The sequence below is a fragment of the Ictidomys tridecemlineatus genome, chromosome 13, assembly GCF_052094955.1.
Source record: "Ictidomys tridecemlineatus isolate mIctTri1 chromosome 13, mIctTri1.hap1, whole genome shotgun sequence".
NCBI classification, from domain to species: domain Eukaryota; kingdom Metazoa; phylum Chordata; class Mammalia; order Rodentia; family Sciuridae; genus Ictidomys; species Ictidomys tridecemlineatus.
In genome coordinates, this window is record NC_135489.1 from 96,502,389 (window position 1) to 96,528,803 (window position 26,415).

Genomic DNA, 26,415 nt, shown 5'->3' on the forward strand with positions numbered 1-26,415 from the left:
CCCCTCCCCTTTCCCCTCCCCCAGCCCTTTTCCCTCTCCCACCCGTTTCCCTCCCCTCCCTCCCCTCCCCCTCTCCCTCCCCTCCCCTTTCCCCGCCCCCACCCCTTTCCCTCCCCTCCCTCCCCCTCTCCTCCCCCTCCCCCTTAGCAATAGAGCATAGGAATGATTTACACAGCATTTGCATTGTATTAGGTATTATAATTTTTTTTTAAAGAGAGAGTGAGAGAGGAGAGAGAGAGAGAGAGAGAGAGAATTTTTAATATTTTTTTATTTTTTAGTTCTCGGTGGACACAACATCTTTGTTGGTATGTGGTGCTGAGGATAGAACCCAGGCTGCACGCTAATCTAGAGATGATTTGAAGTATATGGGAGGATGTGTGTAGTTATTGTGCAAATACTATGCCATTTTATTTATTTATTTATATTTTAATATTTTTAACATGTTATTTTATTTATTTATTTTTACATGGAGCTGAGGATCGAATCCAGGGCCTTGCATGTGCTAGGTGAGCACTCTACCACTGAGCCACGACCCCAGCCCTACTCTGCCATCTTATCCAAGGGACTTGAGCATCTAGAGATTTTGGTCCCTGCTGAAGCCAAGGGATGACTGCACAGCTCTTACCAGGAGAAGGACTCATGCCCCTCCAGCATTTGCAATGCTAAAAACTCTCCTGTTCTTTCTTATCTCTTTTCTTTCTTTTGTGCTAGTGACTGAACAAAGGCATGCTAGGCAAGTGATCAACCACTGAGCCACATCCCCAGCCCTCATCCCTGATTTTTGTTGTTGGTTTTTTTTTTTTTTTTTTTTGGTACTGGGAATTGAACCCATGGGCACTTAACCACTGAGCCACATCCCCAGCCTTTTTTACATTTTATTTAGAGACAGAGTCTTGCTGAGTTGCTTAGGGCCTCACTAAGATGCTGAGGCTGACTTTGAACTCATGATCCTCCTGCCTTAGCTTCCAGAGCTGCTTGGGATGATAGGCATGTGCCACCACGCCTGGCTCATTCCTGTTCTTATACACACAGTACAGAATCATTTTGAATTAAGATCTGTTCTGATATTTGCCCATTATCTTAAAACATTACTATTTGTTTCCACTGAGGAAGACTCAAGGGCATCTCTGTGCACCTGTTCCTCTAACAGGGTCCTCCAAGCACAGAAGTGCTGGGCACAGTCAACTCCAGGTCAGTCTGCATGATATCCACATGCACCATAAAACTCAAGAAATCACACATTTTTGCAATTGCAGAGATTACAGTCAAACCCTGTACTATAATTTCTTTGATTAGCAAAGTGACACATGATTTTGGAGGGATGAAGGGTCTCAGAAAATGACTTTCTGACTTTAGCCTTAGACAACATATGAACACAGAATTGTGTAACTAGGCATAGAGAGTTAGAAAAGGGAGGCCAAAATACATACCTGTGGGATTCCAAAAGCCAGCAATATCAATTATTGATCATATCAGTTTTGGTCCCTAGATCAATAATTTGGGTCAGCTGAACAGAGTATGCAATCCTCACGTTGGTCTCCCTGTTATTTCTCCCTGTCCTACCTTCTTGTCTCATTCTGCCTACTCTCTCTCTCTTTGTGTGTGTGTGTGTGTGTGTGTGTGTGTGTGTGTGTATACACATTTTCTCTGCCTTTTCATATGAGTGGCTTCTTAGTTCTATTTTGTTTGCTTGTTTTGCATTGCTGAGGATGGAACCCAGGACCTTGTGCATTGTAGGTAAGCCCTCTTACTATAGAGCTACATCTTAGACCTCTAGGTGATTTTTCAAAAATGGCCTCCAAATGAAAAATTGTTTATTGGTTGTGGCTAACTTAGAAAGAGCTTAGACTATGATAAGCTCATCAGCTTGCCCAAGCTCATAAGAGCATATTTAAGACCCTCAAAATGGCTCAGCCTTTGTTCTGTATTTGGTTTCATGCCTGTACACGTACATATTCAAGATGTCTAGTAATCAATTACTCTTGAATTCAAAGAAAATGAAAAATTCATGCTTCAAAATGGTTGAAGTTAGAGCTGGGGGTAGAGCTCAGTGGTGAAACATTTGCATATGATGAGCATGTGAGGCCCTGTTCCATCCCTGGTAACACCTCCCCTACACCGACACAAAAGTTGAAGGGCATGTTCCTGTGTTGATCCTGGTTGGACACTGAGTTCATGGAACTATCAATGGTTAAAGAACCCTTAATGTGAAGGACAGAGGAAATGGTGTATCACAGTATTTATGATAGTAAGTGGTCAACTAAGATTGGTTTACTTCATACATATTCATTGAATTATTGATTCAAGAAATTGAATCAACTGGCTAAGAAATTGGGAGGGTCACATAATATTTTGCCAACATGTTATACAGAGAAATGGAGGTAAAGTATGCTCTGTTCTGATTACACATTGGATTACAAACAAAAATCATTAGCCTTTAATGTCTGATGAAACTTTTGAAATTAAAATGTTTCTTCTTTGTAAATATATTTTTGTTTTTGTACCAGGAATTGAACCCAGGGGTACTTAACCACCAACCACATTCCCAGCCCTATTTATTTATTTATTTATTTATTTATTTATTTATTTAGAGTCAGGGTCTCGCTAAGTTAGTTAAGGCCTTGATAAGTTGCTGAGGCTGGTTTTGAACTTTCCATCCTCCTGCCTCAGCCTCCTGAGTCCCTGGAATCACAGACAAGTGCCTCTGTACCTGGTTACAATGTTGTCAACCTTCTAATCGTGCAAAAGCAATGTGCTTTCAGAAGGAACTACTCTTTTGACTTTGGAATTTTGATCTTTTCCCAGGCTAATGGTAAGTGGCACGAACCTCTCTCATGATTCTGGACAGAATCAGTGAGTCCTACAGTCAGCCCCATGACCACTGGAGAATTCACACTGCAGTCCACTAAGTGGCTAAGCTGCAATGTTCAGGTTAGGTCCATAATGCACCTTCAGCTCACGATATTTTCAACTTATGATGAGTTTATCAGGACAGAACCTCAATGGGAGTGAAGAAGCATTTGTATTCTCATATAATACAGAGGCAGGTTAAGTTGACAAAAGAAGGAATGGGGTTATGGGGACATTATTTAAAAGTGTAAAGATCAGCAATCAAAGAATCAAAATGAATTGAGACTTTACGGAATAGTAAGGAGAAAACTGTAATATAAGAGTTCAAAGGAGAGTAATAATTACCAGAAAAGAGTTAATATGGGGGATCCAAGTGTGGGGAGGAAAACTTTTCCTCAACCAACTTAGGCCTGAGTGCTTGTGAGGTGGGAGGCTGCAGATTAATCGATTAATACTTCATAGGTATTCAGGAGCACCCCCCAAAGGAGTGCCTCTCAAACAGCCAGAAAAAGGGTTTATACATCAGTGTGATTAAAAAGGGCAGAAGGTTAGAAAATTGGTGGGACAGCAGGTGAATATATATATATATTTCTGTTGGTTGGTTGGTTGGTACTGGGAATTGGACACAGGGCACTGGAACACTGAAATAAATCCCCAGACGTTAAAAATTTTCATTTTGAGACAGGGTCTCACTAAATTTCTCAGACTGCCCTCAAACTTGCAATCCTCCCGTCTCAACCTCCCAAGTAGCTGGGATTAGAGGCCCGCACCACCATGCCGGGCTTACGTGGAAGGTTTTAATGGGCTTCTTTAACTCAGCTGTTCATCTTGGTGCAGATAGATGGTTTCCTTCCTGGCTGGAAGCTGCCCCCGAGAAGGGATTTAAGGCAGCTTTATTCTCAGAGAGCTTTGCCTCTCATCAGATAAGGGAAGCTCAGAACAGCTCCTGTGTCTGCTGTTTCCTGTCTTCAGTCTAAAATCATCTTTAGGCCATTCTGGTGGGTCGTGGGGTCCCTTCTCTGGGAAGCAGTATTTCAGGTCAGGACACAGGGCTAAGCTTTCTGTCCGATTTCCTTCCCTACCCGTGAGGATCATGGACAAACAGGAGGTCAATCCCTTCCCCAATTTGATCCACTAACTGTGACTGGAGGGAGGCCTGGGGCAGGGTTGTCAGGGACTGGCCAGGAAAGCCGTGCAAAGGACACCAGCTGAGGCAGCTGCAGCAGGAGTGTCACCTTCTCCCTGCCTCACTTCCGGGGACATCTCGAAGGAAGTTTTAGGGAACTATTAAGATCATAAATGAGGTACTCAATAATTATAGTTATTTAGGAGTTTTTAAAAATTATTTTAAGGGCTGGGGATGTGGCTCAAGCGGTAGCGCGCTGCCTGGCATGCGTGTGGCCCGGGTTCGATCCTCAGCACCACATACAAACAAAGATGTTGTGTCCGCTGAAAACTAAAAAATAAATATTGAAAATTCTCTCTCTCACTCTCTCTCCTCTCTCACTCTCTCTTTAAAAAAATAAAATAAAAATTATTTTAAGATACTCGATTTTCAAAACAGGTCACGATGCTAAGTGTGTGGCTCCTTTGGCCGTTGAACCAATTCCAAATGCTTGCTCAGCAGCTGAGCTTTAGTAGCTTGTTTGGAAAGTGACTTAAAAATCCATGTAAAACAAATATTCAAATAGTTTCCATAGGAACTCAGGTAAGTGTGACCCCCCATCTTCTGGTCTTCTATGTTGCTACATCTGTGCCAACCTTACTTTTAGACGTTTATAAGAGTGAGCAGTAGTGTAAATTAGCAGTAATTAAGTTAAATGCCCCCTCCCATCCCTTAATGCAAGCTAAACTCTTGAGTTCACAGTGGTAGGAATGCTTTGTACACATCGATGCTCGCGGAAGAACAAGCTGTCACATGATATTTCATTCTATTTCCCAAGCACAAGACATTGGTAGACAGCCAAGGAGCTGGTGGTCTTCCACTTAGAGCAGGAAGCTGTGGTTCTGGAGTTGCTACATAGTTGGCATGTTGGTCCTGATAACACATAATAGAGAGTGGGCCTCTGGAATCCAGTGGAATTCCACTCTGGAATCCACTCAATGATCCAAGCCTTCACATGTTGGTCCCCCTATACTTCTAGATGAATTATACTTTGGGTCTTTTCTGCATCAGGAGATTTACATGTGCATGAGCATAAAGTATGCAATAAAATGATTTGCATACTCCGTCCACTCATCTTTGCCATCAGAGTCTTTGATATGACTTTTTGTGGGGGTGGGCAGTTATGCTAACTGCAGTATGACAGCAGCTGCCTGGCTCAGCTGTGATTCTCGCTGCAGAGTCGGATGAAGTCCAGTGCTGGGTGGATTGCCACGAGCCATCCACGGGTTGCGTGTGGGTCACCGAGCATCAAAGTCTAGTGGATAGAAACCTCTGATGTCTGGGAATGACCAATGGACATTTTCTCTGGTCAATTGCCCAGAGACATTGTGAATTTTTATCCTGCTCTGCCGTGTCCCATGCAGCACCTGAGATGGGTGTGACCTGCCAAGATGCCAATCAACCTGCTGACTGCAAGACATCATCAGGAAGCAAGACTCTGCCTGTGAAACCTTATCCCTGCCTTTGATGTACCCCTTAAATAAACCACCAGAGCCATCTTTCCTTTGTCTAGTTCCAGCTCTTGTATGGACTGGACATATTAGGGGTTCCACTTTTGTGAATATGTCTCTGACTCTTTGTGTTTTGTTCTTCACTAATTATTTTAGAGTTTTAAGTTTTCCAGTGGCTTACATCCTCCTTGGCAGGAAGAAGAACCCCCAAACAAGACACAGGCCATTGTCCCCTGTTAGTGGATCACATGGGTGATCTCTTTAAATTTAAGCTTCACATCCTTGGGTGCAGGAAAGCCAGGGTCAACATCAATCAGACACATGCTGAAATCAACCTCAGTTTCCAAGTCAAAAACAGAGTTGGCATCCAAGACTAGCTGCATGAACATCTGGGGATCGGTACAGACACACCTTGTGTGAAAGATAACATCAATATTTAGATATTTTGCCTGTTCCAAGGAAAGTCTGCAGATTTTGAGGGCAGCACACAGGTTAACACTGCCTTGGAGTCAGGAATGCTGATCCGCAAAACCAACTTTGCCTTTGGATATTCTGGTAACTTGTATCAACTTGACTTTGCTATCAAAGTCATCATCTGGATTCCATTATTGGCAGCATATTTAAATTGAGACAGTTGCTTATAAGGATTTGCATAACATTATCTTCTCTGCAGGCACCAAGAGAATGTGCCAATGTATCCAAGTAGCTAGCATGGTCAAATCCTGTTCCGCTGACAATGCCCTTGAATTCAAAAAGATGCTCACTGCATTGACTGCATCAACAGGGGTGATGTGAGGAAGAGTTTTTAACCACCTTAGATATTTCTTTAGAGTGTTTCTAAGGTTCTCTGGGCCCAGTGGTGCACACCTGAAATCCCAGTGATTCAGGAGGCTGAGGCAGAATCACAAATTCAAGGCCAGCCTCAGCCACTTAGCAAGGCCCTGTCTCAAATAAAAAATAAAAAGGACAGTGGCTGGGCGAGGTGGTGCTCAGCTGTAATCCCAGCAGCTCAGGAGGCTGAGGCAGGAGGATGTCAAGTTCAAAGCCAGTCTCAGCAATTTAGCGAGGTCCTAAGCAACTCCATGAGACCCCGTCTCCAAATAAAATACAAAATAGGGCTGGGGATGTGGCTCAGTGGTCAAGTGCCCTTGAATTCAACCATAGAACTAAAAGAAAAAAGTAAAGAGTGTTTCTATCATCTGTGACAGAAAGCATCCTTATAATCATCAGAAGAAACTTCATTTGATTTTTTGGTCTAGAATGTTCTTGGCATTAAAACCTTCATCAGCTGAACTTCATTGTTCATGGTTTCTTGATGTGCCTGTGAAAAACTGGAGACGGAATTTAAAGAGATTATTTCCAGTTTCTCAAAAGGCAATTCTCCAGGAATTCCAAACCCTGTCCTAGGAGCAGCAGTGGAAACATTCTCAGGGTGCCCAGGCCCCCCATGGAGATGCTTTGTCTGTCCCTACTCCTTTCCCTGCCCCACAGGACAGTAGCCTGCAGTGGTGCCCATCTGCTGATTCAGGGTGGTTGCTGGGGTGTTTGTAGGGACTGGCCTGTGAGGTTCTTATGTTGTAATTATTAAGGAGATCCCAGGTGTGGTGGCACACACCTTTAACCCCAGCTGCTGGGGAGGCTGAGGCAGGAGGACCACAGATTCAAGAGTACTCGGACTCAGGAAAAAAACCAAAAAGCTGAGGACGTACTCAGTGGTAAAGCATCCCTGGTTCACTCCCCAGTATTGCACACACACACAATTATTATTAATGAACTAATAAGTTGTTAACAGAGCTTTAAGTTTTTTTTTTAAGAGGGAGAGAGAGAATCTTTTTTGTAGATGGACACAACACAATGCCTTTATTTTTATGTGGTGCTGAGAATCAAACCCAGGTCCCGTCCGTGGCAGGTGAGCGTTCTACTGCTGAGCCACAATCCCAGCCTTAAGCTTTAAGTTTTTAATGAAATGTTCTCTAGCTCTTGTTCCACTGATTCCCCTGTTCGAATGTCTAAAAATAAATTTGGAATTAACTTTCAAATGTAATTATGCTTCAAAATCATGTTAGTCAAATCCTAGAGTTACCTGAAAGAAGATATGTTGTTAAAATAAATAAAACATGTATTTTCCACCTGTCCATTCAGCACTTATAGCTTGGCTCAAGGGCTGTGCTGAGTACCCACGGAGGCTCCACAGACATTGGGGTGGCCAGAGAACACACACACAAGGAAGCCCAGAGTGTAGAAATGCCCAAGGGCATCCACTGTCTCAGCCAGCACCTTTCGATGAGGAGGTTAGAAAACAAACAAAATAAAGGTATTCTGTCCATCTACACCTACAAAAAAAAAAAAAGGTGTCTGTCTGTCTGATACCTTTGTTTTAAGGAACTGGCTCACATGACTGGGGGCTGGAAGTCTGGGATCTGTAGGGCAGATTGGAGGCCTCAGAAGGGTTTGAGGCTGCAGCTGGAGGCCAGAGGCCCTCTGCTGGCGGAGTTCTCTCCTAGGGAGGGTGACTTTTCCCCCAAGGCCTTCAGCTGATGGGATGAGGCCTGTAGGAGACAGAAAACAATCTTTCCTCTACCCATCCTAAGTCCATTGCATGGGGGCCCTGCAAGTAGACCACAAAAGGCAGATAAGCAAGAGAAAAAAACAAAGGAAGTTTATTAGCGTTTGCATTTTGCTTATATGTGGGAATACTGAGAGGAGTAACTTGAGGGTGTTAGGCCTTGGGCTTCTATAGCATCTTAACCAAGAACAATAAACTCGTAGAGAAGGGAAAGGGCTCTAGACTCTCAGGTGTCACAAACTGGGAAGGTAAACAGATGGGAAAACAAGTGGGAGGTAAGTTTTGTTTAGGTAGACTTGGTTCCATCTTGTCTCCAGTGATAAGGTTTTGAAATGGGAAGCTGAGTGACATCTTCATAAAAGGGAATTTACGTTCTGTTTTCAGGTCGTGATGAACCCAGCCCAATTCCATCTTAAGATCACAAAATCATGCAAAGTTCATTTCTGTTGTACTATAAATGACTGCGATTTCTGAACTTTGTGTGGAATTCCTGCCTGTGCCTTGAACTCACCCATGCCTGGCTTGGTGAGTTCAAGATGAGGGTCATCTTGTCCTCAATTTCTACTGGTATTATTATTATTATTATTATTATTATTTGGAAAGGGAATTGAACCCAGAAGTGCTTAACCACTGAGCCCTTCCCTAGCCCTTTTACATTTTTATTTTGAGGTAGTGTCTGGCTAAATTACTTAGAGCCTCTATAAGTTGTTGAGGCTGGCTTTGTACTTGTGATCCTCCTGCCTCAGTCTCCCAGGTCCCTGGGATTACATGTATGCGCCACTATACCTGGCATTTAAATGTTAAATTCATCTAGAATTATCTGCAGGGTTAGGGCTGTAGCTCAATGGTAGAGTCCTTGCCTAACATGCATGAGGCACTGGGTTTGATCCTCAGCACCACATTAAAAAATAAAATAAAATAAAGGCATTCTGTCCATCTACAACAACAACAATTTTTTTAAATAAATAAAAATTTTAAAATACCAGAGGGTGGGAGGGGAAGGGAGGGCACAGGGGGTCAGCAATGATGGTGGAATGTGATGGACATCATTATCCAAAGTACATGTATGAAGACATGAATTGGTATGAATATACTTTATAAGCAGAGATATGAAAAATTATATTCTATATGTGTAATAAGAATTGTGATGCATTCTGCTGTCATGTATTTAAAAAATAAAAGCAATTTTTTAAAAAATACCTGTACAGAATCATATAACACTCAACTAGACATCTAGGCACTGTGACCCAGATAAGCTGACACTACCAGGTGAATGAAGTGACTCTCTAGGAAGGAGGAGGGTTGGTTCTACCTTGGAGGAAAAAAGACAGGCACTGCAGGAATGCAGGAAGAGTGGTTTTGTTAAGGAACAGATAGATGAGGATGGTAGGAATATGAGGTTCAGAGAGTAATTCCATAAAATGGGCCCACTGTGCTGATCCCACATGCTTTCTTTTCTAAGAAGCCATTTACCTGCAGCCCTGCCTGGCCTAAGTAGACAGGCTACGTCACATTCCCCAGCAAATGACCTGCTATCTACAGGAGAAATGCAGGCCCGTGAAACCCAGGAGACTTTTGTGAACAGATCCTGAATCAGAGAGATGAGGACAATTATGATAATTCCTCCTAACAATGAAATCTATAAGAATATATGGTTCAGAACCCAATTAGAGGGGGCTAGGTTTGTGGCTCAGTGGTAGAGAGCTTGCTTAGTACATGTGAGGCACTGGGTTTGATCCTCAGCACCACTTGAAAAATAAATAAATAAATTATATATATATCTCCCAATTAGAACTGGTGAGCATGGCCAACATCACCTAGAGTTGCTGTGGCAGTGGGGACTTGGAAGTCTGATGTCATTCTGCTGTCAGTCAAAAGTCAAGAGGTGGATCTGGATCCCTTTCCATTTCCCTATCCCTTCAATAAACTCACACCCGTTCCTCTTATTGGTGACATGTCTGAAATATTTCTGACTTGATTGCAAGAACAGGGATTTGAAGAGCAGGGGAGATCTTTGCCCTGCCTCAGTTTCTCAGAAGGCAGCTCTGTAACAGTGAGGAAGGAAGTCTTAAAAGTGAGGCCAGGACCACATCCTAAAGGCCCCGAGGAATAAGATAGCGGGGTTGGAGTTTATTCTAGGAGCACTGTGAAGGAAACTGCTAATGATAAGGATTCACGTGGTATTCAACATCATGAACTTCCTCTATAAAGATTTCCAGTTTCAGGTGCCAGGTGTAAAATGGGATACCAGAAGGAAAACTGTTTGCATAACTGAATAGAGAATGCAAGCTCCTCTCTACAAAGGAGAATGATATTTAATACATAAAGTAGCTTTCTTTACACTTTTACACCTAAAGGATACTTTGACAACTGCTAGTACTTTAATGACCACTTTTAAATATTTTAATATTATAGTAGTTCCCTCTTACCTACAGGAGATGTGCTCCAAGTGGATACCTGAATTTATGATAGTACTAATGCCACACTTTTTCCTCTATGTGCCTATGATAAAATTTAATTTAAAAATGAAGCACAGCATGAGTTTAACAATAGCTAATGAAATAGAACAATCATAGCAACATGTAACACAAGTAACCTGTAGTACAAGGTAAATGTGTGGTCTTTGACTTTCTTGATTGCTACAAGGCGAGTAGAGCATACGGGGGGATATGTCTAGAGAAAGGGATGATTAAGTCTGGCATGACATGGCACGGTGTCTCAACACTTCATCACACTATTCAGAACAATGCACAACTTAAAACTTATGAATTGTAGGGGTTGGGAGAGAAGCTCAGTGGTAGAGAATTTGCTTAGCATTCAAGAGGCCCTGTATCCATCCTGCCCCCATCACCTCAAAAAATAAGTAAAAAAATGTATAAAGTGTTTATTCCTAGAATTTTCTCTCTCTACATTTCATTTATTTTTTGGAGAAAAAAATTGTGGTACTGAGGATTGAACTCAATGGTGCTCTACCACTGAGCTATTTCTTCATCCCATTAAAAAATTAAAAAAAAAATTTGAGACCCAGGCTGTCCTTGAACTTGTGATCCTCTTGCCTCAGCATTCCAAGTAGTTGAGATTACAGGCATGCACCATTGACCTTGGCTTATTTCTGGAACATTCCACGAATATTTTCAGATTGAATTTGACCACAGAAACCTCAGAAAGCAAAATCATGGTTTAGAGAGACAACTGTGTGTGTGTGTGTGTGTGTGTGTGTGTGTGTGTGTATGTGTGTGTGTGTGTGTGTGTGTATATATATATATACACAGAGAGAGAGAGAGAGAGGGAGAATGTGTGTGGTGCTGTGGAGTGAACTCAGGGGTACTCTACCACTGGGATACATACCCAGCTCTTTTTTTTTTTCAGACATGGTCTGATTAAATCCCCCCTCCCCCCCAGCTGGCCTTAAACTTGGACTCCCCTGCTCAACCTCCACAGACTCTAGGATTAATGCATGCCATCACACCCAGCAACATATTTTTATATTGTATTTTATTATATATAAGTGTATGTGAGTGTGTGTGTGCATTTTTTTCTTTCTTCTTATTTTGGAGGGGGTGGTACTGGGGAGTGAACCCAGGGGTGCTTAACTGTAGTCACATCCCCATCCCTTTTTATTTTGAGATAGGGTTTGGCTAAGTTACTTAGGGCCTTGCTAATTTGCTGAGGTTGGCCTCAAAATTGCAATTATCCTGCCTCAGCCTCCTGAGCTGCTGGGATCACAGGCGTGTGCCATCATACCCAGTTTACATTGTACTTTAAAAGGCATTGTATTATTATAGATCCCTATCAGTTTGGGGGCTATAAAAATCACAAGGTGTTGTGTTTTTTGTTTTTTTGTTTGTTTGTTAATAGGGATTGAACTCAGGGGCACTTAACCACTGAGCCACATCCTTTTGATTCTGATTGGTTTTTATCATAGGCACATTTAGGAAAAAGTGTGGCATGTGTAAGCTTTGATATTATCATAAACTCAGGTATCTACTTGGAGCACATCTCCTGTAGATAATAGGGAATTATTAAAATAACTTTTAAAAAGTTATTTTATTTAGAGACGGGGTCTACTGAGTTGCTTAGGGCTTCACTAAATTGCTGAGGTTGGTTGGCTTTGAACTCAAGATCCTCCTGCCTCAGCCTCCTGAGTGGCTTAAATTTCAGGCATGTGCCACTGGGTCTAGCAACAAGGTGTCTTTTAGAACACAAGTGAAACAAGTTCTTTTTAGTGTTTGGGAAGTCAGTTTGTCTTTCATAATGACAATTACTGTGAAAATTTCTAGAACTTTTACCCCGTTTTTCTCTGGACTCCAGAGACTAGCAATTCATGAGCAGCCACACCCACCACTTCAAGGAAGAGTGTACTTGGCAAGGAGGCACAGGGCTTAGGATTGACAGGTCAATGCTTAAATGCTTGCCAGGTGTCCCCTCAAAAGCCTGCAAAGTGACTGTGCAGGAGTGTTAAAGAAGCCCCAGCGTGGCTGCTGAGTCTGCTGGCCCGTCATGCCGTGTCCCAGGTTTTCCAGTCCTTTTCTGGGAAACGCTTTCAGATGGGCTCCCTTTCTTTATCTGGATTCCAGTGGGTTTTCTAAGAGGTTTCTATTTCTAGCTCCTTTTTTACAAAGTGCATCTTGAGTGGCTTGATCAGCAAGGAAGTACTTGAGAAAACAAAAGCAGCCATTCTGGGAGTGGATGAGGGCGCTGGGGGCACCTTTCCAGGCCCCACAGCACAGTCTGTAAGTGTAAATGCCTGGCTGGGGCGGGGGAGGGGGCGGGGGAGGGGGCAGGGGCACGGGTTGGGGCGGGGGCAGGGGCAGGGGGAGGGGCAGGGGCAGGGGGAGGGGCAGGGGCAGGGGCAGGGGGAGGGGCAGGGGCAGGGGCAGGGGGAGGGGCAGGGGCAGGGGCTGGGGCAGGGGCAGGGGCAGGGGCAGGGGCAGGGGCTGGGGCAGGGGGAGGGGCAGGGGCAGGGGCAGGGGCAGGGGCAGGGCTGGTGCAGGGGCAGGGGCAGGGGCAGGGGCAGGGGCTGGGGCAGGGGCAGGGGCAGGGGCATGGGCTGGGGCAGGGGCTGGGGCAGGGGCAGGAGCAGGGTCAGGGTCAGGGGCAGGGTCAGGGGCTGGGGCGGGGGCGGGGGCAGGGGCACGGGCAGGGGCAGGGGCTGGGGCAGGGGGTGGGGCAGGGGCAGGGGCGGGGTTGGGGGCAGGGTTGGGGGCTGGGCAGGGGCGGGGGCGGGGGTGGGGGCGGGGGCGGGGGCACGGGCAGGGGCTGGGGCAGGGGCGGGGTCGGGGTCGGGGGCGGGGGCGGGGGCTGGGCAGGGGCACGGGCTGGTGCAGGGGCAGGGGGAGGGGCAGGGGCGGGGGCTGGGGCGGGGGCTGGGGCGGGGGCGGGGGCGGGGGCGGGGGCGGGGGCGGGGGCAGGGGCGGGGGCAGGGGCTGGGGCTGCTCCCTGGGGCAGGGTGAGGTGGCTGCTGCACCTGGCAGGTCTGAGCCAAAGACCACCTTCCTGCAAACATCTGGCTTTATCCTTCCCTATCTTCTTTGGAAATGGAGATGGACCATTCAACTCTAGCAAAGAACCCCCACCCCCAAACCCATCCTAATCAAACCCGTACCCCTAACCTGGTGCTTCCCAGGCAGTGTTGATGGCATTTCCATTTTAGGAAGATCACATTAGGATCAATGTCATACTTTCCCTGAAAGATGGGGCCAGTCTTCCAGTCCTCCAAAGGGGCATGCACAAGACAACTGGGTCCTTAGAGGAAGGTCTGAAATCAGGCCGGTCGCACCTGGGGCCTCTAAGCTTTCTACAAAAAGTGGAAATCATTCCTCAGGACTGCCCTTAATATTTAAGAATATTTTCCCTCTATGAGTAGGCAGCAGTCAACTGTGTAGGTGGAAAATTGAGGTACATGTCAGAGTTTTGTTCAGGATATAATTGATCTTAAAAAAAAAGAGAGATGAGCCCACATCCTTTTGCCTGAAGGTTATTATATCACTGTGGGCTTCATGGAAATAAATAAATGCTTTTTTTCCCCCCTGATGATTAACTTTCTATGGAAATTTGTTTTTGTGGATCAAGTGATGGCAAGTGAGCCAGGCCAGAGGGCCCGAGGCCAGCCGACTGGTCATCAGCCCCTCCTGATCCACCCACTGGCTGCACCCAGAATTAACTCGTGTTCCTGGTCCACTCCGCATCCTGGTAAAGACATCAGTGTTGGAAGATGCAGGAAGGCAGCTCAATAGTATCACAGGTTTATTTGGGACAAACCTGTGGAGGGAGCCCCAGTGGAGACTGAGACACTGGGAGAGTTAGGAAGTGAAGGGACTTTTGTGGTGAGGCCGTTGCTGGGGATGGTCAGGGAAGGGTCACTGTGGTGTCACCTCCATTCTTTGTGGTGGTCTCTGTTTCATGTTGAACCAGGTTTTCTTTAGGATTTCAGTCCCAGATAGCAGTTCCCTTTCTGTGTCCTGCTGGAGTATTGTCTGAGGGTTAGGTTGGGCTGAGAAGCTGAATCCCAGTTACCGAGGGGCGATTGCTGTTCCAAGATGAAGGATATGTTTCAGAATGGCGCCACCCGTGTCACATTCTTCCTAATAGAGAGCAGGCAAGGAGGCCAACCAGGGGCCTGCATAATCTACCTATCTAGCAGAGGCCATGGTACTGTCAAAGGAAAACCTGCACCAGACAGGTGAAAAGGGTAAGGGAGGGTTTATTCGAAGTTATCCTCATGTGGAGGAGAGGGCCGCACTCAGCCTGAACTCTGTTGAGACTAAGGATGGAGGGCCTTTCAGCACTGGGCAAGAGGAACCCTCGAGACACGTGTGTTTGCTAATTGTCAGAAGAAAGGTAGCTTTGCAGCCTCCTAGGCACTGGGAGGCGAGGGCACTAGCTCCTAAATGAATCACATTTTTTTTTTCTGAAACCAGCTCACGTTTAATTGTGACATTTTAAAATTGTACAAGTATTTTGGCCACTAGCCTCCCAGCCCATATTTAGTCTCTTAAAATAACAGGTAAACATCACTGATCACAAGTTTAATGGGTTTAATAAGTTTACCCCTTTAGTTCCTATTTTCAGCCTCCAATGTTTCTTTGAAATACCAGTAAGACCCGGCAGTGACCAAGAGCAAATCTCCACCTTCCAGAGCTGCAAAGTTCAGTTTCTCTGAACATTCTGTGTTACAGCGGCACTTGTCCAGAACTGGAACCTCCCCATAGCTGGGGAACTTTAAATGTGCCGGTGAAAAAAAGCTTTTTCCCCCCTTCAAGGGGAAGGAAAAAAAGATTACTCCTCAAAACCCAGCCAACTTGGCTGTGAGCTCTTTCATTTTGTCAATCTTTCCCATCTCTTCAGGAAAAATCTTTTTTTTTTTTTTGCTTCTTTTGCTTTTACTTTTTTGCAGTAGAGCAAGAGAGACCAAAACCTAACCTGAGATACAAGAAACGAGACAGTGATGGTTATAAAGGGAGTAAACAAGGAGCAACTGAAAAACTCTTTTACCTCCCACATCCAATGTATGTTCTTCACAGAAAAACAACAAAAATAACAAATCCACAAAATAAAACAGGTGGGGAATTACAAAACCCTTTTATCTAAGGGTGCTAGGAGGCAGGAAGGAGAGGTAGGAGGGTAAATGGCACAGGGAGAAAAACAAAGTATTTAAATCAGTCCAGGCTCAGGGGCTGGCAAATGCTAGAAAATAGCTACTGAAAAACCTGTGGTCCCTTCAGACTCCCAGGGGTATTAAAAGTCCACAGACTGGTGTGGGAAGATTCTGCCTTCCGTGTACCAGAGACAAATTCTAATTCCTCAGAGAGAAGGGAATACACAGAGGGCCCTCGGCAGAGCGGGTCACGCCTTCCCTAGCCAGGAGAGGATAGGGAAAGGAGCTGCCACAGCCTCCTGCCAATCCACCGACCCTTTAGATGACAGGCAGCCACCTTCAGTTGGGCAGGAGATGAATATGGTGGAGAGAACTTCTCTGCAGACATTGAGCTGCTCAGGGCAGACTGCAGATAGCCTGTCCTATCTGTTGCTTAAGAAGACCACCAAGGAGAACAGGCGCAACTGGAAAAGGTATGCTGTTCCAGGGGTCTTTGCTTCGTTAGCACTGATGATGAATAAAGGAAAGAGAGCAGAGGCAGCCACTGATAATGTATGAGGACCGCATTGCTGTTAGGAAAGCCAAGGGCAAACCAAATCCAAAGTAGTGAGGCCAATTCCTTTCTAGGATTGAAAATCACTGGTGCATTTCAACTCCCAGCATACTCCACCGTTCCAAGCACCGCACTGGACAATTCTACTAACAAGACGTGGCTCACTCTCTTGCTTCTGCTCTCTACTCCTCTGCACCAGGACAATACTTGCCCTTCTTGGAGGTTACTCCTCTCTCTCCTGCTGGATTCGAGCCTTTGAGATGGTACAAATACCCCAGATGGAGTCTTTGATTCCCCTGCCAAGGTCCTGCAGAAAGGTTTGACACTGTCAGCCATCTCCTCACCACCCAGACTGTCAACTACACAGAAGGAAGAGAAGCACCCCAAAACCTCTCACCATGAAGGACCAGCCAGGGGCACTCCCAACCCTGGAGTCCTGTGGGCGCAGAGCTGGGTGATGAATGACATTTTTAAGAGGGGGTGCCAAGGTCCCAGAGAAACCCCATTCTGGGTCTTAAAAACTAGAAAGAGGAGTTTGTTGGTTTGTTGTCCTGGGGATTGAACCCTGAACTTCATGCATGCTTAGGCAAGTGTTCCATCACCAAGCTACTGGGTCTCCTTTGTCACCCAGATTGGTTTCAAACACCTGGGCTCAAGCCATCCTGGCAAAAGGCCTTTTAAACAAGATTCACATACATCTGGAAAGGACAGAGAAAAAAAATTGCAATAATTGGTGAGATGAGACAGAATACATCACTTTCACGTAAATCTAAATATGGCATATCCCCATTTTCTAAAGAAAAATGTTCTGAGAAAATGGAGGTCCTTTCCCAGAGACCTTTCCCAGGAGGAAGTCTCATGAGCAGAGAGGAGATTCAGGAGGCCTTGGGCAGCACCCTAAGGGACAAGTCCCTGTCGATGGGACCAGCTGCCCCAGCTGTGTCCCAGCCAGTTGAGGCTGTCTGGCTGCAGGACCCCTCTCCACCTGGATGCAAGGGAGGCCAGGAGAGCTGGCCACTATTGGAGCGTGATTACTAGAGGCTGGTGAGGGGTTGAGTCTGGAAAGCACATTCCACCTTGCCCTCAAAGCAGCTTTCAAAAGTACATTACTCAATGACTCTTATTTGAAAAGAAAAAAAAAAAGACAAGGTTGACTTAGGACCTCTGTGATGGGTGCAGTGGTGGAAAGAGATTGGGATCGTCTCTGAACACAGCAGGGGTGGTGGATGGATAATGACCCCAGGGAAACAGAGGTGGGAGGAATTCTGGCTCCACCAGCCTAACGGGACTCCTGCTGAAGCCAGACCAGGGTAACCAGAGTCACCTGGAGAGGGTGGCAGGAGAAGAACCCTATCAGGAATCTAGGGGAGGGATTCTTGCTGAACTGACTTAGCAGGGCTCTTGGTAAATCGGCATTTTTCCAGCAAATGTACAGAGGGGCCTAGGAGGAGGTTCAGAAACCTGACTTCAGTTTGATGAAGCAGAATCTTGGTCACCTCCTAGGCTCCCTCCTCTCCTTGCTCAGAGTCTAGGCTGGAAGAACAGAGCACCCCTCATGCAGGCAGTGGCCTACCGCCGAAGTCTCCGGGCTTGAAATATTAATTCCCCAGCTATTTAGCCATGAAATTGATCAGGGAGGCCCAGAAATTTAAGATCCAGGTGTGACAAGCACTGGAGTGAATTATGCATCCCCACCTGCTGTCTTACAAGGGGCCATCCCCATTCTAAAACAGGGCTCCACAGCACCTTGTCTTCTCATTTTCATGTTTCATAAGTCTAACCATCTATTAGATCCAGCATTGCTGCTCTTTTCTCAGAAGGGACTCTTGAGGATATCCCATGTCTAGAATCAAATTAAAACAATGTGTCCCATCTCGACAGATGTTTTGCTGCTAAGTAAAATATTGCTAGGAAAACAGACATTTATGCAGGATACCAGGGCATTTTAGGCTCTACTTTGCCCCAAGACATTTTTTATTCAATCAGATAAATTTTTAGAGTCCAAGGCTAATGGCAAAGTATGTGTAGGGGTGTGTGTGTGTGTGTGTGTGTGTGTGTGTGTGTGTGTGTATAATTATTTTTTCTTCAAACACATCCCAGTTTCTGGTCTTCTTCTTTCCACTGGCTTCATTAGTAAGATTTTGAGCAGATTTTCACTTGTTCCTGATGGGATATCTCTCATAGTGCATGCATCTAGGGTTTTAGTAGCTATGCACTTAATTTCTACTGTAAACTTACTTTCTGAATAGACTCCAGCATTTTCCTCATAGTGAAGCTTGTTTATTTCAAAATTTTGAATCTGGTGCTCAGAATTTGTGGTTTTGAGTTTCCAAAGTCTTTTCTTCCAAATCGTGATTTCTGCTGGGAACTTAAAAGCCCATTTTGAAACTCCGTGGTGTTGCTCTGCAGCTTTGCTCTGGCTCCTTCTCTGGGGCGGGAGGCAGAACTGGATCAGCCTGGACAAAAGTAATGAATGAAAATGGAAAACCCGCCGGTCAACGTCAAGTTAAACCAATCCATCTTTTGGAAATTTTGCCAATTTCAATGAAAATCTCTTCTTAATTTCAGGAATAGCTAAGGATTCAAGGAGCCAGAAGGAAGATTGAGTGCACTATATGAAATATAAATTAAAAGCCCTTTGGTTCTGTAGCAAAGTGGGAGTCACGTGGCATTTATGGATATATTTATGACCATTTTAAACATCATTTAACAGTTTCAAATTTTAATTGGGCCACAGATTCATCAATAGTCATTTTGAGAGATGTTTGAAATGTAGAAGTCTAATGTCCTCTGGGCAGAGTAGTTTACTAAATGTAAACCATTCCACATATTTCCATTTTAATATTTATTTTAAAAATATAAGACTGTTTCGTGTCATTGCTCACTGTAAACACCTGTGGAGATTCTTTGTAATCTTTTTCCCTCCGGGTACTAGCCTTGAACCCAAGGGCACTCTACTACTGAGCTGCCAGGCTGGCTTTGAACTTGGGATCCTCCTGCCTCCGTCTCCAGCCCGAGCCACTGCGCCCCGCCCTCTGTAATTTCACCTTCAAGCTAGTTTTCATTTTCGCTTTACCAGTCTTAAAACACTGGGTGTTGACAGCTTTTCACAGGCCCCAGAGGCTCTTCCGCGCCTGGAGCCCTTGGTCCCTGTGGGTCCCCAGCGAGGCTGTGCGCCTGGCCTGCGCCTCACCCTGATCTTGGCACCTTCTCCCTCGCAGCCTCTCAGGCCTCGCCTCTTCCCCTGCCAAGTGACCTCGCCTTCACTCCCGTGCACTCCCCTGATCTCCATCCCCTTACCCGCCTGGGGGCGCTGGCTTCCGGCCCCTCCCTGTGTCCCTGTGTTTGCCTGGTGACCTGGACTCACTCTCTCACCCTCACCCAGTGACTCCGCTGTCACTTTCCTGGAGGAAAAGAGGCCACTGGAAGAAAACTCCCAGGGACTCCCGCCCCCACTGTGAGCCCATCTCCATTGGACCTGGTGTCATCAGGCCCACCCTATGGCATCACTGGGTCCTCATTACGTGGTGTAAACCCTGTACCAACACACACACGTGGGCAGGAGCGTCATCCAGTCCCTAACAGGCCCTGGGTCCAGATTGCTCTTCCTGGGGTGTCTACAAACCCAAGCCCTCTGCCCCGGGATGGGCTTCTGCACCACTTTGTGAGTTGATCTCTGAGTCATCTTCACCAGGACCACGTGGATTGAGCTGGGGAAATATCTTACCTAAGAAGAACTCAGCGGCTCCCGTCGCAGGAATCGCCAGTGGATGATGGGTGCTATGACTCAGAGGTAGAACCAATAGCAACACCACAAAAAGCCCGATGGCCACAAACACATCTCCGAATATGACCAAGGGGGAGTCCACCGGTTAGTTTCCAAGATCGCTGAGCTCCCACGTGAACTGCCCACCCCAACATGGAAGTTAGAAAATGCAGGAGAGCCGTGGAGAGACCCTCCCCCTGCCTTGTCGAGGGCATGGGTCAGGGTGCTTGCCGTCTCCCCTCCACCCGCTGAGGGTCAACTCAACAGACCCTCTGGAGTTCCGGGGACACAAGGGCAGGGGATAACTCCTGGGCCAAACAGAGGTCCAGGGGAACTGCTCTCCCAGGACTATGGTAGGTCCCAGTGTGAGCTTGCTTATGCCTGGACCAGAGGAGCAGGAGGCCTCTCCTCTTCCTCCTCATCCCTGTACGGAGCAGGGGTGGCAGGTGAGCAGAGAAGAAGCCAGGAAATAGAGAAGGACCACACGTGGCCCTTCAGAGGTCACTGGAGGGTAGAGTACAACAAATTGCACCTATTTTAAGTGTGCAGTTAAGTTTGATAAATAACATACACTCACGGGGTCCCCACAGTGGGGATGCAGAGCGCTTCCACCACTGCAGAAGGCTCTCCGGCCTCTGCTGTCACACACATGCCTGCAGGTTTATCTACAGTGTGCAAGGGCCAGAGCCACTGCTCACTTAGCTTTCCTTGTGCTTACTGTGTGAGTGTGAGTGTGTGTGAGTGTGTGTGTGTGTGTATGTACTCTTTACTGGGGATCGACACCAAGCCCTTGTGCCTGCTAGGCCAGTGCTCCACCTCTCAACCATAACCCCAGTCCTTCCTGTGCTCATTTTGTTTTACTTGATCCAAGGTTAAAAAAGTTGGGGGTGGGGTTGCAGCATTGAACAAGACTGGGTTCCCAAACCAGAGTCGTTGGGGAGGAGGAAGAGGTTTGTGAAGGAATAATCCATTTGCCTCAGGAAGTCCCTGTAACAGCATCACTTCTTTTTGGTATGGAGGATTGAACTCAGGGGCACTCAACCACTGAGCCACACCCCCAGTGCACAGTCTAGAGACGGTTCCTGGCTTTTGCTGAGGCTGGCTTTGAACTCATGATCCTCCTGCCTCAGCCTCCAAAGCCGCTGGGCTCACAGGCGTGCATGACCCCACCTGGCTACTTTTTGCTCTTTGTAGTGTTGGAGATTAAACGCACGGCACTGAGCTTCCTGGTCAAATATTCTACTACTGAGCTACATCCCCAGCCCTGAGAGCTGCTGTTTTTAAGAACTTGAAAGCTAATTTGGCTTCCACAGTGGAGATTAATGACTTATTTACTTAATTCACAGAATAATAAATTATGGTGAATCTACTTTGTGTCAGGTGCTGTTTAAACATCAGTGATGAGGGGGTAAGTTACACCTGGCACCTGCCTTCACAAGCTCCTGGTCTGTGGATGCTGTTGATTATTATGGGGTATTGATGCAAGTTCATACATATCCATCAGCCTTCCCCCATATTTAGTGATGTAAAACCGCAACCATTTTATTATTGCGCATGGTTTTGTGTGTTACTGGGCTGGCTTTCCATGCAGGGACAGCTTGGCTCATCTCTGCACCGCTTCTTCTCTGATCGGGGTAAGTTGGGCATAGGTTGGCTGCTGATGGGTGGAGAGTGGCCTCGGGCATCTCTCCTTTTCCGCATCAGAGAGCCTTAGCTTTCTGAGTATGACCTCCAAGAATCTAGCAGGCTGATTCTAACTTAGTGGTCTTGGCAAGATTCCAGTCACAGCAAGAGAGCGGGCCCCCATGTGCAAGTACCCATAAGTCTCCTCTTGTTTTACATGTGTTAATGACCCATCGGCAAAAGCAAATCTCACGGTCAACTCTCCTCTTAGACTTCACCTCTTTGTGGGGTGAGCTACAAGGTCACATCACAGGGGGCTCTTGCTTACTCTGGATCATAGGGTGTGAGAAGTAGTTTTCTGGTTGAAGAAGAGTGGGCTTTAAGGAAGAGCAATCAAGGAAGAGAGACCAATATGTGCAAAGGCCCTGAGGCATTAGAGAACATGTAACATTCAGGAAGCTAGAGAAGCCCAGAGCTGGGGAACCAGACGGATCACGAGGGCCTTCCAGGCCTAGCTAAGGATTCTCTATCTTAACCTCAGAAGGTTGGAGGCTAATGATCAGCAGATTTCAGCTTGGTTCTCCAATTGCTCCTCTGGAAGTTGTGCCTGATTTTATTACCAGTTTTCATTCAAATCCACTGGGGAATGGGACAATTTTGCTTTTGTTTCTTGACCAGGAATCACTTGATCCTGAAAGTCTTGTGAGAAGACAGGGTGAGGGGCTGAATCGAGACATGCACCACAATGGCCAAGAACAGGCAAAGAGGACTTGCACATTCTTCTTGACTTAACCTCCTTCACCTCCATGTTCCAAACCACCCTCCTCTACCTGGACTGCCTCCATGTGTGCTGTGGTTTGGATATGAAGTGTTCCCTTAAAGCTCCTGTGTTAATGCAGGAATATTCAGAGATGAAGTGATTGGATTGTGACAGCTTTTACCTTCACCGTCCATCCTAGTTTGAATGATCTAACCATGGTAACTCTACATAGCGGGGAGTCGGCCCACCTTGGACTGAACCTCTGGAACCATGAGCCCCAAATGAACTTTGGCTCTCCTGAGTTGTTCTTGTTGGGAAGCTTGATCAGAATGAGGCAAAGCTGACTAAAATGATGTTTTTCTCACTGCTTTCCCTGTGCATTTGCATTTGTGCACTGCTCAGACATAATCTAGCCTCTAACTTGCAATCAGGACAATCACAAGCACTGAAATCTGCCATTGCATTGTAATTCCTCGTAGAATTTAAGGAATTTCACATGCAACGACACACATACTTATGCTCTATCAAGGTTATGATCCTCTTGTCAGGTCAATCTGAAAATGTCACCACTATTTGGAGACCTTTGTTTTCCTTTATCCTCTCCAGCTTCTGCATGATATGTGAAACTTTGGGGGAAAAAAGTATTGATCAGATAGGGAGCAGTTTTAAAAAATGGGCACAAATTCCTTGCAGCCCCTCCCAGCAGGCATTGTGGTCTATGTCCCCTTCTCTTTAGATTGAGGTGGGTTTGTGTCTGCTCAGATCAACAGAATATGATGGTAGTGATGCTCTGTGACTTCTGATCCTGAGCCATAAATGGCCTGTAGCTTCTTCTTTGTCCATAAGATACACTCTGGGTGTTGGGCCTCTATGTAAGAAGCCACACCACCAGAAGCCACCATGCTGGGAGGAAGCTCAGGCTTCACAGGCACACTAGTCAGCTTTCTGTTGCTGGAACAAAATACCTGAGATAATCCATTTAAAAGGAGGAAAGGATCTGGGGTTCCAGGCATGCCTGGAATCCCAACAACTCAGGAGGCTGAGGCAGGAGGATCACGTCTTTGAGGCCAACCTTATCAATTTAGTGAGAATCTATCTCAACATAAAAAGGACTGAGCATATATCTCAGTAGTACAGCGCTTTCCCAGCATGTGGAGGGCCAAGGGTTCAATGCGCAGCACTTTAAAATTTTAAATCAAAACTTAAAAAAAAAAAGAGGGAAACTTTTATTTCAGATCATAGTTTCAGAGATTTAAGTCCATAGACATGGGCTCGGTTGCTTTTGGGGCCTGTGGAGAAGCAGAACATTATGGAAAACAGGGTGTGGTGGAGCAAAGCTTCTTATCTTACAGCAGCTGGGGAGCACAGAGAGAGCACGGGGCTGGGAGTCCCGATGTCCCTTTCAAGGACACACCCAGTGACCTAAGTTCCTCCTATGAGGCCCTACCTCCCCAAAGTTTCCCCACGTCCCAGTGACCCCACAAGCTGGTGACCAAACCTTTAGCACATGGGTCTTTGGGGACCAGCGAAGCCACACGTCAGAGCTCCAGTCCCAGATGAGCCCAGCTCAGCCGCCAGACATGTGAGTGAAGACGCTTCCGGATGACTGTGGTCCCAGACCTCGTGGAGCAGATGAAGCACGCTCCCAGAGCCCATCCAAATCCTCAACCTCAGAATCCAACGAGCCTCATAAAGCAGACCTTGTCGTATGCCGGTTCTCAAGTGTCCTATTTTGCCAGAATCCATAATTGGGGTGAAGATAAAAATAGGGGAGGTGTTGGGGTGGCTTGCACAGAAGATGGCAGGATGTCTCAGATCTTGTTTATTGTTAGTTAAAATGGCTTCCTGAGAACGTCAAGACTGACGTGGTGGGAGTCAGGAGCTCCTTGTAGATATATGGCAGGAAATGGCAGATGATTCGAGCATTAATTGAAATTGTGAATGGACTAACTCACCAGGGCTGGTGATGATGAGGAGGTGGTTATGGAGAAGAGGCTGTGGGGAGACCATCCCTGAGCAGCTGGGGTATCCCATGCCATTAACAATTGTCCCACAAAACATTGGGGGTGGAATTCAAGTCTGCCTTCATGAGTGCAAAAGCACTGTGTATCTACATCATGATGTTCTTTGAATTTAGGACAAATATATCGGTCTGTTTTCTGTTAATATAACCAAGTACCTGAGGCTGGGTAACTTAGAAAGAAAAGTTTATTTAGCTCACAGGGAGAATCAAGGATGTGGCACTGTATCAGCTCTGCTCTGGTCAGGGGTCCCTTGGCTGTATCAATGGTGGATGGCAACATGGTGGGAGCTCTTTTGGGGAGAGATCACATGGTGAGAAAGGAAGCCAGAGATTGGGGTGACATCATTCTTGCTTTTCTTTCTTCTTCTTCTTCTTCTTCTTCTTCTTCTTCTTCTTCTTCTTCTTATTATTATTATTATTATTATTATTATTATTATTATTAATTTATTTATTGGTACCAAGGATTGAACCCAGGAGTGCTTAACCACTGAGCCACATCCCCAATCCTTTTTATATTTTATTTAGGGACAGGGTTTCACTAGATTGCTTAGGGACTTACCAAGTTGCTGAGGCTGACTTTGAACTTGTGATCCTCCAGCCTCAGCCTCCCTAGCTGCTGAGATTACAGGCCTGGGCCACCATGCTGGGCATTCTCGTTCTTTTGTAACAACCTCTCAAGAGAACTAAACCAGGGTCTCGCAACCATGACATGGGTTCCTTCTGAGCGCAGAGCCCACTATGACCTAATAACCTAGGCCCCACCTCTTCAAGGTCCCGCCACCCCTTAACATTGCCACGTTGGGGACAATCCTCTATCACATGAACCCCTGGGGGACAAGCCACATCCAAACCATAGTAACAAAGGAGAGGGTCCTTATGAAAATTTGTAGAACTCAGTTATCTTTCTGGATCACTTCACCTTTATTTTTCTTTCCTCATGAAAGAAGACAAATTCCAAAGGGTAGTCGCTGACTTTCATAGTTTTTCTCATTGGAAATTCAGTGCTGAGTTTCCAGGGGAGACAGGCCCGCGCCTGGGAGGGCTGCTCCTCTGTTAGGAGGCCTGCGGAGGGGATCACCCACGACGCTCTGCGTTGCTCTTGATGGTGCCTTGGTGACCTGCTCCCTCCTCGGCAGGTTCCGTAATTATACAAATGGCTCAGCCCTTCCATGGCCCATTATTCATCTGTTACTCACAGAGAGCACCGGAGGCCCGTTCTGCTGCCGAGATGGCTCCCTCAATTCGGAAAGATGAACAGGGAAGATGGCCTGTTGGGTTGGCTTCTCCTGCTTGCACACCGGGCTTCTTCCTTTCTCCAGCAGCAACCCTGCAGACTGAGTGATGCCTTACTTCTTGGCTGTACTTGCTTGCACCTCGAGGCCTGTTGCCATAAGCGGCCTTCCCTGCTTAGACTATTTCGTTGTCTGTCATTTAGTCTCTCTCCCATCGTGGTGTCTCGGCACTATTAGATATTCTGTAATCAAACCTTTAGTGCAACCATTCCAGAACCTCAGCTTCCAATTATAAACATTGCTGATGCACAACTTTAAAAAGAGTGGTAGAGTGCTTCTTGCTCTGTCTTTGGTGATATGTGTAGAAGGCAAGGAATTCAGCCGTGTGAAATGAAAGCAAAAAAAACCATTTTTGACAAACAAGTAGTTGACATCATTTAAGTGGTTAATTTGGCCATTTAATTGTCATTTAAAAGTGCTCAGAAATTCAAAGCCCGAGGAGGACAAGCAAAGAACAAGTGGCCTTGGGGGAGTGGGTGTGCAAAACTAAAGGAACAAGTGGGCACACCTATAGTTACGTTAAAAATATGTTTTTTAAAATAAATAAACTTTGTATTGAGAGAAAAATGTAGGCTCATGTGCAATTATGAAATCATAGAGAGACTGGAATAGCCTTTGCCCACTTTTCCCAGTGGCAATATTTGCAAAGCTACAGGACAGTATCGCAGTCTGGAATTGACATCAGTTAAGATACAGAGCCTCTCATCACCCAGACATCCCTGTGGATGATCTTTTTCAGCTCCTCTCCTCCCACCCTGTCCATCATCCT

General features: G+C 46.0%; 1 pseudogene; it reads right to left on the minus strand.

Annotated features, from left to right (window-relative positions):
- Positions 1-5,702: 5,702 nt before the first annotated feature.
- On the minus strand, positions 5,703-8,547 carry LOC144369733 (ornithine decarboxylase pseudogene; annotated as a pseudogene).
- Between the last annotated feature and the right edge of the window lie 17,868 nt (positions 8,548-26,415).